Source organism: Nymphalis io, chromosome 17, assembly GCF_905147045.1.
Source record: "Nymphalis io chromosome 17, ilAglIoxx1.1, whole genome shotgun sequence".
NCBI lineage: Eukaryota > Metazoa > Arthropoda > Insecta > Lepidoptera > Nymphalidae > Nymphalis > Nymphalis io.
The window spans coordinates 10335675-10349222 of NC_065904.1; the positions used below are offsets into that span (position 1 = coordinate 10335675).

Here is a 13548-nt window from a genome sequence, read left to right on the forward strand (position 1 = left end):
GGTCATTAAGAAAATACATGATATATTCCGCGTATAGTTTTTATTTCAATAAACGTGGACCATCAAAACATCTTTTTATACCTTTTTTACAATCCATCGACTACCTCGTGCAATATTTGAAACTTAAAAATGTAGGACTTGGTTGCTTAGGTATATGAATTCAATATTTTTACATGAATCTAAAAAAATAATAATAACAGTAACGATAACTTTCTTTTATAATATCGTGTGATATTAAAAGTATATATAAAATGTGCATTAGCTATTTCCGTTAAAGTGTGGTAGAGAGATCGTGAACGGCTTCGGTGTGGCAAAATTAATCGAACGAGGGACGCTGCGTGCGATAGATTTAATTAAGATATCACCTTTCACTAACCAAGATACAGCATGCGCCCGACTTTGCTTTTATTTCAAGCTGATAACCAGAAAAATTTTAAATTACGCTTTTCTAGAAATTTTATATATAAAATTATATTTATTTAAAAATAAATTTATATATATTAATGTATAATTCATAAATGTAATTATAATTAACTGTACTACAGACATTTTAAATATATTAATCATTGAATTGAATAGGTTGTTAACATTTTGGTAAATATTAAAAAGGAAGCTATAACAGGACGTGCTCAAATAATGAGGAAAACCACATTTAGCTAATATCGATTACAATAATTAATCGATACAAATATATCCGTGGAAACGAATATATAAAATGTCTTTTTTTATTTTCGGTACATACTATTTTCGAACGAAATAAAAAAAAAAAATACTATCAGTTGGATATCAATATAATTTTAGTAATTCAGACGCCCGGCTGGTTTTATTAAATTTCATAATTATATAATCTTTTTAAAATATAAAATATATATTTAAATATAGTGGTAGAGTCGTAATTAATAGCATTGATATATTATAGAATATATAATATTATATTTATTTCATATGTTTTTGCTATTCATTGATTTAAATATGAATATTTTAATTTAATTTAATGTTATAAGCTGTCCGCGTCTGATTAAGAAATCATTAAGGCAGAGCGAGCCAACCAGTCTACGGTGAAAAGTTGGCATCTATCAGGGTTAAAAATAAATTATTTCCGTTTTATGACTTCAGTTTTACGTCTTTAGTTTTTTGTCTCATAATAACAATTTCGCGTGGGAAAACCAAAACGAAAGAACATCCGGAGTTCTTTCGTATTCGAAGTTTGAATTTAAATTTGACAAAATGAGATAAAAAAAAACATCATCAAATGTATTCATAATTTTGTGTTATCTGTATGTTGTAAATATGTTATTTAAGATATGATTTTGCATCTTAGTCTTTGAGTATAAAAAAAAAAACAATTATAAAAGGTTAAAGATTTTATAATAATGTGTGAATCAGATTTTAATGTTTTGTGTTATATATACACATATATATATGAACTCACTTATCATGAACGTTAACTGTATATTCGGTACATTATGTCTTATATAAGTTATATTGTAATTGGCACATCGTAAAATACGTTTTATTATTATTCAATAAATGGTGGATTCCATGTTCATATTTATTAAAATTGAATTCTTGGTTGCGATCACTCGCGATTCTTCGAGATCAAGTTATAAGTATGTGGAGTTTAATTTTCATAATCCTCAGCCCGTCGGTCCGGTTGGTGCACTCCTCTCGATAACAGCGTTAAGTCGCCGCCGAGTCTCGCGTCGCGATTCACATCTTTGGTTTGTGTGATTATATTGAATATCATATACTGAATACTATACCTTAAGTCACAAAGCACCTTAATTGCATTAACCAGACAATATTTACGAATCACAAATATTACACTTTTTTAAATTTATAATTTTAAAAAAGGATTCCAATGAAACTGTTTTACAAGAATTGAAACATTAAAATTTTACATTACATAATATAATAATAATTAATTTTAAACAATAAATGAATGATATTAAGAGCAACTCTCGAGTAATTCTCATTCAAATGATCTTTTAAGTGTTTGAATTTAGAATGAGAGGTTAGGAATTATTCGAGAAACTTATAACTGTATTCATGGGTATTTTATTCCACAAACTCATATATGTAATGAGCATACACATACACATACATACACATACATATTAGTGGGGTAGGTCATGTGACGAGTGACATTGCACCAATTTCCTGGTAATCGTACGGAGTTAGTTTACACGTTGTATGACCGCTGTCGAAATGGCATTCATTCTGTTGTCAAGTATCTTATATTCGTGCAAAAGTATTCAATTATTATTTGTTTTTTATGCAATGTGTTCTTGTATTTATGAAATTGATGTTTTTTTGTATAATTAACATTTCAAGACTGTGGTAGAGAACTACTAGATAAGTTAATTAAAAACTAAGCCACAAATACCATTGTAGAACCAAGAAGATTGTCTTTGTATTATAAAACCGAAAAAGACAGATAAAAAAAAATTATCAACTATTGGTCGTTTCCTATAAGTTCATAAAGTATGGATTGATGATTTTTTTTAAATTTAATATAATTACAGAATTATATTCCTTGTACATGCTTATATAAAAACTTGACTTTACACTTTTGCAAAATCTTAGAATACGTTATAAATCAATCTATAATAAGCCTTCCGTTTTTAATATTAAGGTCCTATATTTCGTTAAGGTCTAAGGTCTTATAAGTCCTTTGTTCGTAAAGGTAGGCATGGAATGAATCATTGATGTTTTTACCCGATTCCACTATACATTTTGTGTCTTGTTTTATTTGTTTCAATAAGCAAGTCTATTTTTAAAACGAAGGTTCAGGGTTATTCGTAACAAAGTTGTGAATGAATGAACGAAATAATGAATATATTGAGCTATATTGTAACTTAATACGTTATGATTGTTTAAAAGCAATCGTTTCATTGTTATAAAGTAAAGTACTCCTTGAGAATAAATATTTACACTATAACTATAATACAAAAAAAAGAATGACGGTGCGAATGACATTTACAAGAAGAATAAATGAAAAAGAAAACAAACTGCTTCGACATTCAGCAGTTATATAATATTAAAAAAACTATGAAAAATACATCGATAAGATACGTCGCCTTAAAAAATATTCAAAAATACATAAGACACGAAGCGAAAAAATAAAAAATAACATTAATTAAATAAAATTAATTAGCTATAAATTTTATGGTATTTAATATATAATTTATGGCGGTGCGCCTGCGTCGGTGTCGTCTTACACCCAGGTGTTCAGACATTTAAATTTTTTCCAAACACGATTTTAATATATGCCGAATCTGTTTTACAACGATTCGCCGACATTTGATTGTATATTTATGTTGATTTTATGTGGTTATAATGAGAACTTTTTTGACATCGTTCTTAATACGTGATAAAAGAGTACAAGTATTAATATTAATATTTTTAAACACAACTAAAATAAATTTCATTTTTAAATCAAAAGGTAAATGATGTTTTGATGGTTATGTTGGCTATTTTAAAGTTTAGTAAATATAAAATTAAAGCTCGTATTAATTTTTGAGACAGAACGAGCTATTGCGTGTTGATTGCGCTAAAAACCACTGGATATTATTTATACATTTGCTTTCTATGTCGATGAGGTTGAATGATTTATTTTAACACCATTTAAGACATTATAATCTATAAATATTAATTGTTGGAAAATATCAAATTCAAAAGGTTTAAAAGCTAAATTCTCAATGTTTACGAGTTGGAGACTCGCGGTAAGGCAATGCACTCCATTCTTTAGAATAAATTGACTTCCTCAAACTGTTTACTTTGTGCTCAAAGCAAGAAATAACTTGTTTAAATACGCAATAAGTAGTTTTAAAACTTAAAAGTGCTTTTCCCAATACCTCATAGTTTTGGCTCAGATATATACTATATTCCATTCACAGCAGCATCTCGGATTTTTAGCGAATACATATTATTACCGCTCTGTCAATATTTTTCATATGAGTTATCAGATAGAAGTTTTAGATCTAAAGTAATCAATATTTTATTATTATATAATCCAATTATCGTTTGTTTAATATTATCTAAAATATACAAGATATAATTGTTTTTTTTTTTTAATTTTCATTGTAAGCTGGTGGTAACTTTACATTTAATTAATCGAATAAAATGACGACTTTGACGGGCTTGTGATAGTCTTATTGAATAAAGAATATTAAATTATTACGGTCTTGTTTGTTTTTTTTTTTTTAAATCATAACTTTTACAAAGGCTTGTTGTTAACATACGTAAATATGTATATACTTTTTCAATAACATTTGTTGCTTGACTTATACAGCATCGCCCTTACTTACAAACGTTGTTCAGCGGGTGATTAGTGAAACAATGCCGTGTCTTTTTCTTGCGATTGTCAAATAAATAATGAGAGAAAAAGATAAAGTGTAGTGTTTGACAGTAGCTAAGTAACGTTTATGAAAAAGTGAAGTGGTAGATTATATTTAATTTAAAGAAATTCAGCTGATTGGTCTCCTTATACTCTCAAAGTATAGGTTTCATATTCAATTAATGATAAAATTAAATGAATTGTATAATATATTTAGCTCTTTTCTAAAATTATATGTTTTAGCATTTTTAAATGTTTACTACATTATATTAAGGATGCCAGTTTTAAGAAATTAAATTATAATAAAAACCATATGAATTATATTGACACCTAGTAGCTTTTTTTATAAGAGTGACATAAGGCTTAATGAATCCCGTTGAAGTCTTTTACATTGAGCTTTTATTGCTAAAATATTTGTTTAGTTCTTTATTCGTTTAGTAAATAGCATTCAAAAATAATACCTATGTACAGATTTGCTAGCAATTAGAATTTCATTGTAATTAAAATAAGAATTAAGAAAAATGATAATTTATTAACGTAATTTACTCGTATAAATCTCATTGGAGTAAGAATAAATTAAATTTATTTTAAATGGTCATAGTTTTTTTAACATCGCGTAAGCGTTCTGGGGCCAAATTCTACTAAACTATAACGATTACGATACGTTCCCGATTCAATTCCGATTCAAATTTGACTATTCTATATTTATTCTAATCGGAACCGAATCGATATGATGTTAACATATACCGTTATGTCAAAACCAAACTTAATTGTCAAAGTTTATACCAATAGTCGATAATTAAATTAAACAATAAGAAATTGGATAAACGGCAACGGCAACTTAAATAATAAACGGCACTTCGATTTGATAGCGAGAATTTAAAAATTTGTTAGTAGAATCGGTTAAAAGAAATAAAAATTTCGTTAAAAATTTGTTAAAAATAAAAACAAATGTAACACAAATACTAATTACCAGAAAGAACCGATTTTTAAACAAACCGCAAAAATTAACAGTTACATTTGATTACATAGACAAATACTTCGTCGCCTTAAGATGAGTGTGAATTTGTGCTCTTCACGACTTACGTTAGGGTAACCATTCCTTAGTGAAAGTAAGGACAAAAATACATGAAACCGAAGACATTATTTATAATATATACCAGAATGTACTCTCTTGACTGTACTAAGTAAATTTATAAACCCCTATTGTGAAAAAAAGCTTGAAAATATTTGAATGGTTTTTATATCATACATATATTTACTTGTAGGCCTATTGTTATTTTAAATTATCATTTAATAATAAATAAAAAATCTCATGTAAAGAACAGAGTATTAATAAATAAAACATATTTTATCGTAAAAGATTATATATAGGTGATAAAGGATATTCGTGAAGCAGAACTAAGAGGTTACATAAAATAATCGTACTAAATGCGAAAGTGCCTGGATATATTGAAATTTGGTAAAAAACAAACATAAAGTCGATATAAGGTATGTAATTATTATTTTGTATTAAAAAATAAAATAAGTGTATTGTCATGTATTGACAACGAAGTGATACTTAATTTATATGGATTTTATCACTATTTATTTTCCATAACAATCAATATTGGAAATATGTAAAGGTAGATTACCATATAATCTAATCTGATTGCGTACTGCCTCGAATTATATCTCGATAAAACATTGATATGACAGTTAAATATGATAATTTTTTTTCATATAACCCTATAATTAGAAGAGGATGCATCTCTTAATGTACGTATGTATAGAAGAGACTTAAAAATATTAATATCCTAGAAACAAAAGATAGATGGCTACACTGTCTTATATAAGATACTTAGCAGAGCTTAGTTTGACACAAGTCTAATTTAATTAGAAACAAATTAGTATAGAACTTTTCCATAATGAAGTTGTCAGGAAATCGTTCATTGCAGTCATTAAATGATTTTTTTTTACTTTTTTACATACATACATACATACAAGCAACAATACTTTACGTAGGTAATAATAGAACTTGGTTTAGATTATTGATTTCATTATATTTGAAAATTCATAATTCCGTTTTAATTTGTTTTAAATATTTGAGTATTTTTAAAAAAGTCAAGCAACTACCGCGTATATATTTTTTAACTTTATTGATCAAATTATTGTAATTTGTGTAAAAGGCGGACTTGATGCCCGAAGGCATTCTCTACCAGTCAACCTTTAGGCTAATCAGACATACATGAATGTGGTACTATAACTATTAAAGTAAATTACTGATCGACGCCGCGACGTTTCAAAGCCAGACACAGCGTCATCGGTCAATACATACTCAGCAGCTAACGTTTCGATCACAACCATAGTCGACGAAGAGTGCTTGCGTGTCGAGTTTATTTTTTAAATTTCAAATTTTGTACTGACGCTAGACATGACATTTATGTTACAATGGTTCGAAATAACATTGCCTACGATGTCAATATGCCGACATCAGCGGTTGAAAGGAACCATATTTCTATACTGAATTGACTGACTGACTGACTGCCTCGTTGGTCTAGTGGCTTGATTGAAGGCCGTAGACCTGGAGGTTCTGGGTTCAATTCCCAGGTCGGGCCAATAAAAAGTTATTGAGTTTTCTGTCAGAAAATTCTCAGCCTGGAGTCTGGAAGTTGGAAGTGTGTACACTCCCGTGCCTCGGAAAGCACGTGAAGCCGTTGGTCCTGCGCCTGAACTCTTTCCGGTCGTGTCGGATTGCCGTCCCATCGGATTATGAGAGAGAGGGAAGAGAGAGAGCACCTGTGTCTGCGCACACACTTGTGCACTATAATATCTCCTGCGTAGTTGTCTAATCTCTTTTGAGATTAGCCGCCGTGGCCGAAATCGGTCTGGAGGACATTATTATTTCTATACCATATCATGACGCGACGTATAGTTTAAAACTATAAGCACAATCGACGGCGTTTATAAGAGACCACTGTCTGCAGTCCTAAAAGTTTTGAACCGCGAATCAGACCAGGTTTATTTCCGACAAAATCTCTGTAGCAGATCACAGTTTGAAAGATGGCAAATATTATAATATAATGCATCGAAAAACACGTATATATTGTGTTTTATATCTAGTTTTAAGTTGGTCTGCGCCAGGAATCTCTTCGTCCGTCTCTTCTCATATTGGACATCTGTCTAATTGGAATATGAGATTGATGAAATACACCTGTATTTGCGCACACAATTGGCTATAATTCTATCTAATTACGAATCAAAAGTGCCTGTAAAATTATTCTTGAATAAAGTGTATTTTTTAGATGCTTGCACTACAATGCATCACGGTTGAGGTGTGACGTAAATTTACAGACAAATTTATATATCAGGGCAATTCCAATACTATATTTAGTGTCGAAGCGAATGACATTTTAAAGCGTTTTTCCGATACAGGAAATCTAATGAGATGCTGTTGGGCGTGCGATTTAATTGTATAGTTATATAATTATATTCCATTTTGTTATTAAATGAAATAATATTCTTATTACATTTCCGCTTGTTTAAGTTCATAATCTTTTATAGTATGTCAAGAATCTGTAATTGCAAATATTAATAATCTAAAATACGTAGTGTTCGTTTGTTACGAATCGCAAATATGAATAGAAATATTTTGATAAAAGATTATCTATTTTCTATAGAAGGTTCAAAGTACTTAGATAAGAGAAGAAACAAATGCGGTGACGTTGTAAATAACATCTAATTTTGTATTTACTTTTCATGTAAATTTAATTATTTTTCATGTAACCGCAACTTATACGCAATGTCGATGGGAAATGTAAAACGTTTTGGAAATATAAAAATCAATTATTGTCTTTATTCATTAACGCCTCTTGATTTGTAACTTATTATTACTTTATTTTGTATGCGAATACCAGAAGTCAAGTATCGCCTTTTATTAGCATTTTCCTTTATAAGTATGTAACTGTTATATACATATTACTTTCTTCGGCATAATTTAAATTATTTATTTGTAAATATTGCTTTCAACATTTTACTCTAACATTGGTAAGCTTTTATGTAAATTGTCAATAATTCATCAGTTCAGTTGACATAGTGGAACGTGTAAGGAACTTTCTAGAATATTTCTTTTCAGGATTAAAAAATATATATGTAGCGGGTGCGGGAAAACTAAACGTCATATCAGGTGATAGACTTGGATTTTTTTTTGTGACAAATTGTTTGAATTATTTTAAATATACGTAGTATATTTTGTAGTGTATTTTTAACTACTAGTCGAAATTAGCGCGATTTTTTGGACGAATTCCAAGCAATTATCTCCTATTAATGATACAATACCCATCAAATTATATTTTTTATTCGTTTTCGATGAATACATTATATATAAATTTAGTTTGTGAAATATTGCTAGAATTTAACGAAAATAGAGAACAGTTGTCATTTTCATTTACTTTGTAGGTAATGTCCCTGACAGGCGTTTTGAACAAAGAGTGATTGACAAGATAAACGTACAACAATGATTACGAACTATAACATGTATGATGTAAAGTGTAACACGATACCATATAAAAAACTGGAACAATATCGTATAAATACCGCATTTATATTGCTTTATAATTGTCGTATATTAATTATATGTTTTTACCTTTAACGCTTCAAGGAGGTCAGATAGTAATCGCTCTATATTGTTAATGCCTGTCAACTTTAAGAACGAATTATATGTTCATTCATTATTATTAGAAAATATTATCATATTTGTGTAACCATTCGTTTGTAACAGTACTTTTTTTGTTATTACTTATTTTTTATATGAACAAGTATAACCAGGCCGAATACAAAAAAAAACCTTTTTATAGCAAGGAGTTTTTATGGCAAACTTTTATTGATCGTTTTTATGTTCCTTTTTTAATTAAAAATGTCGGATGAGATATCCAATATGACTGATCACGAGAGATATCAGTCGGATTACGAAAGTATTTTTCGAATTCGCCAACTTTTTTCGATATGATAAATTTTCATCTCTTCTGGCGCCATTATTTTATGTAACAGATAAGATTACAGATTATAAGTCATAGGTGATTTGTTAAGTTTTAATTGAAAAAATTTAGTTTTAAAACATTTATAATTTGAGGATGCACACATACACATGATGATCGATGCATTTTATGAGGTGTTTGCTTTAATGCAAGTTGTATGTATATAAAGAATTAAATGTATTTAGTTTTTATTTTCAGTTTCAAATAAAGTATAGCTCTGTTTTTTAGGATATGTTTACTTGTAATTAAAATTAAAATATTACAATTAAATCAACTTTGATCCAGTTTCAATTACGCTTCATGGCCGCTTATCAGATAATCAATAAAGGTAAATAAACCCTTATAAACATTGAACCGCAATTATTATGGATCGCACGCAAATCTACGATCTGTCAAGTTGGCAAGCAACAATAGTTCTTAACTCTTCATTTAAAAGACGTACAATAGCGTGTACCCGTATGTCAGCAAGTAAAATGTTAAATGTATTTAAAAAATATGTCTAATAAGACGTTAGAGATAAACTAAAAATGTACTCACTGTTAGATCCGATAGTAGTGATGTACACAAAACACTTTCGCGTAAGCGAACGTTAAGAACGAATGATACTTTATACGTGACGGTCACCCGCGATATTGCAGTGCGTGCGTTCGTAGCAGCGTGCGTTCAAAGTTTGAGCGCGACCGGTCCCCGTTGAAGTATATATGGTAGGATAAGAGCCACTATTGGTCGGCCGGCGGCGCGCCCGCCTGACTCATTCTACGTCACCAAGTGGAAAGCCTGCGTTTTTTTTTAAGTTGCGACCGCGCACCGACACCTATATAACTAATGAAAACGTATGCTTTTTTTATCAACGAGTAACCGTTTGTTAATCTAGTTTGATTTCGGTTTTTTGGATTCCGTTATCGCGTTGCAAAAACTTTGATTATTTGAAAAGCGAATCGATAATTGATTTAACATATTCCGGTTAGTTCATCATCATTCATTTATTAAGGACATCATTTACATCGTGTTATGGCAAAATAACATCTCTACGAATTGCTCTGCGACAAACATTATTTTATTCTTTTACCGTTGTACAGAATAAGTCGTTAAAAATTATATAAAAAAAGGCTTATTTTAAAGTCGAAAAGGAATTTTTTAATTATTAAATTATTATCAATGATATTTAAAATCAATAAATTTGCCCTTGATTGAGATTCGGCCGGGATCTACAATCGTAAAAGCCTTAACAATGTGTATATAGTTAGAAGCTTAATGAATACAGCCAATTTTTGGCTATATATTTTTCTAAAAAACTGGTACAAGATAAAGAGTTTTTTTAGACATTTTTAAAACATTGGCATTGTAAGAAATATTAACCATCGCTTACATCTCCAATGCGCCACCAACCTTGGGATCAAAGATCCGTTGTGCGTGTAATTATTAAGTTAAATCAAACATATTGATTACATTGGTAGCAATTAAATAACCCTTTTTTAGTTTCTAACGAAATTACTTTCTAGTTTAGTTTTAATTTCTAGAAACTAAACTTTAAAAAATATATAAAAATAAATATGAAGTTTGCTTTAAAATAAAGTAGGTAAACTAACTTTTTTCAGCTCTTAGCTAACCTTTTTTTTATCGCTGGAAAATCGTATTACGCGTTTCCCCCACAGGTACAGTACCCCCTCTTCTTTAAAAGAAGAGGTGGCTTTTCCCTATCTGTGCGATAATAAATGGTTACTTTATGATACATTGTCTTATGGCCTCCCAATTTACTTAGTTTTGAGAGTAGCTAAATAAATATAGAAACCAAAAACACATTTTTTATTTAAAATTGTGAGATCAAAAGTAATAATTTATATGCTTTAGTCTCACACTCTATTCCTTACTATATAATCTGATGGGACAGTAACTCGACACGACGGGAAAGACTTCAAGCACAGGACCAACTCAAAACACTATCCACTACCAAACATCGGCTTGTTGCTGAAATTCGATGATTTTCTCGACAGAGATTCCAACTTTTTTTTTATTGCCCAAGCCTGGAGCCCAAGACCTAGGGGTCTGCAGCCTTATAAGCTAACCATTTCATAGGCTGTTTTTAATATAAAAATAAATGATCTTAATGTGATAGACAAATCAGGCAGATTTAATAAAGTTTGTAAATAATAAATTGGAAAGAAAGAAAGAAAAACTGTATTTAGGACAAAAACAGTACTTATTACAGACATAATACTAATTAAATAAAAAAAATATATATTAAAAAATACACCAAAAAAACAATTAAACATCTAGATATTAACAAAAAACACAATGTATAGTCACTCAATTCTCGACCACGCCTCGATTGATGAATGCGTTTGTAGAAATCATTAAATTGTATAGAAATTATATAACTATTTGTTACTCGTCCAACGATAATCGTTTAACAATTAAATCGTTTCATTATGATTCGAATATATTTGTCTAAGCCTGGTCGTAAAATTTTGGAAACCTATATATTATACGTCAAGTTACGTTACATATTTTCACACGTTATTACGTACACATATTGACGATAATAATTGTAATATTTAAAGTCAATGTCACGTCATATCTGTGACTTATCTAGTTCCTTCAACATCGATATTCAATTTTGATCATACGGTACAGCTTAGATTTCACAAATCTCACAATGCAAATAAATGTGAAAAAAAAACATTTAATAAGCACCAACTGAGCAACGCCACCAAATAAATCCATTATTAACATTTTCATTAAATGTTATATTTAAAGATTGAACTAGTTACAGTTGTATAATAAAATTAAACAATTTATAATATTATATTTTATGCAAACAAATATACACAACTGCTCGAAAACGAACAAAATATTTACGTTTATTAAATAAAAGCGGAGATAGTTTCATCGTGATGTTATCTCGTTACGTGAACTGATATACTGGGTTATGTGATCCTTATCTCAATGATATATAATTTTGTATTCAACACACTCCCGCGCACGGGTGATGTATGCGGGCATAGTGAGAGGTATACATTTTACTAAGGTTATTTTATGTAACTTTCATTGTAATAGATTTTTCTGTAGGTAATGTAAATATGATTGATTAAAGCCGAGACGGATGTAGATAAAACACATGGATTACGTACAGGGAAGCAGCTTGAAGCAGCGTGGTTGAATTAGCTCTGAACCTGTCCAAGGTTTTGACATGGTGCCTTATTAATATAATTTTACAAATTAATTTTTTTAAAAAATATTCCTTTTACTTACGTAAAAAGTTTATGGGAGTATAAAACATATAAAATAAAATGACCATGTGAGCTGCTTAGATTCATGTATGCGGTTTTTATTCAAATAGGAAACGTAAGCTTGCGGTCTGGAGCCGGGGCATGTGTATGTACACGGTGCTATGTACACAAAGCTTAAACTTTTATTATATTCTATGCGAATTGATTTTAATATAAATGTTTAAATATTAACATTTACGAGAAAACATAAAAAGGTATTGTCGCTCAATTATTGAACACCGGCGATCAAGCTTCGATTGATTAATTCGTTTCTAGAATACGTTAAATTAAATTTATATAAAAATTATATAAGTATTTGTCATTTGACTCACGATAATCGTTTCACCATTAAATTGTTTCATTACGTTCGAATGGATTCGTCTAAGCCTGGTCGCAAAATATTGGAAACATATATATACGTATGTACATACATATATATACGTCACGTTACGTTACTTATTTTCATGCGTTATTACGTGCATAAAAATTTTGACGATAATAATTTTAAAATTTAAAGTCAACGTCACGTCATATTTCTAAAAGCCTAACCTCTCGTTATATTTCATGTGAATTGAATTTAATATAATTGTTTAGATGAATATTATAATATTGGTTAATACGTGTAAATATTTTAGTTGTTATCATATGACGCCACAATTTAAAGGGCATCAGAGATAAGGGCCAGACCTACAAAGGTTTGTAGGAATAAGGAAGGCGGAAGTTTATATTTATCTCATCTTAAATAATATGATAATCACTCTAAAACTTTTTAAGGTTGAGCAAACACTACACACTTATGATTTAGTTTTATTATGTAACTTTCTTACTACATTAAAAGAAAATTAATAAAAAAAGCCTTCTCTCTCGCTCTCTCTCTCTCTAAATCATAACATTTTTTTTATATTTTCCACCAAATAATACTTGT

General features: G+C 29.4%; 1 protein-coding gene across 2 annotated transcripts in view; it reads right to left on the reverse strand.

Moving 5' to 3' along the window:
- The window catches only part of LOC126774691 (CHH-like protein), a 36059-nt gene extending 26026 nt beyond the window's left edge, over window positions 1–10033 (reverse strand). For both annotated transcript variants that reach the window (XM_050496228.1, XM_050496229.1), the window contains exon 1: window positions 9892–10033. The gene's annotated coding sequence lies outside the window, so the exon portion shown is untranslated. The remainder of the gene's footprint in view (window positions 1–9891) is intronic.
- Window positions 10034–13548: the final 3515 nt, after the last annotated feature.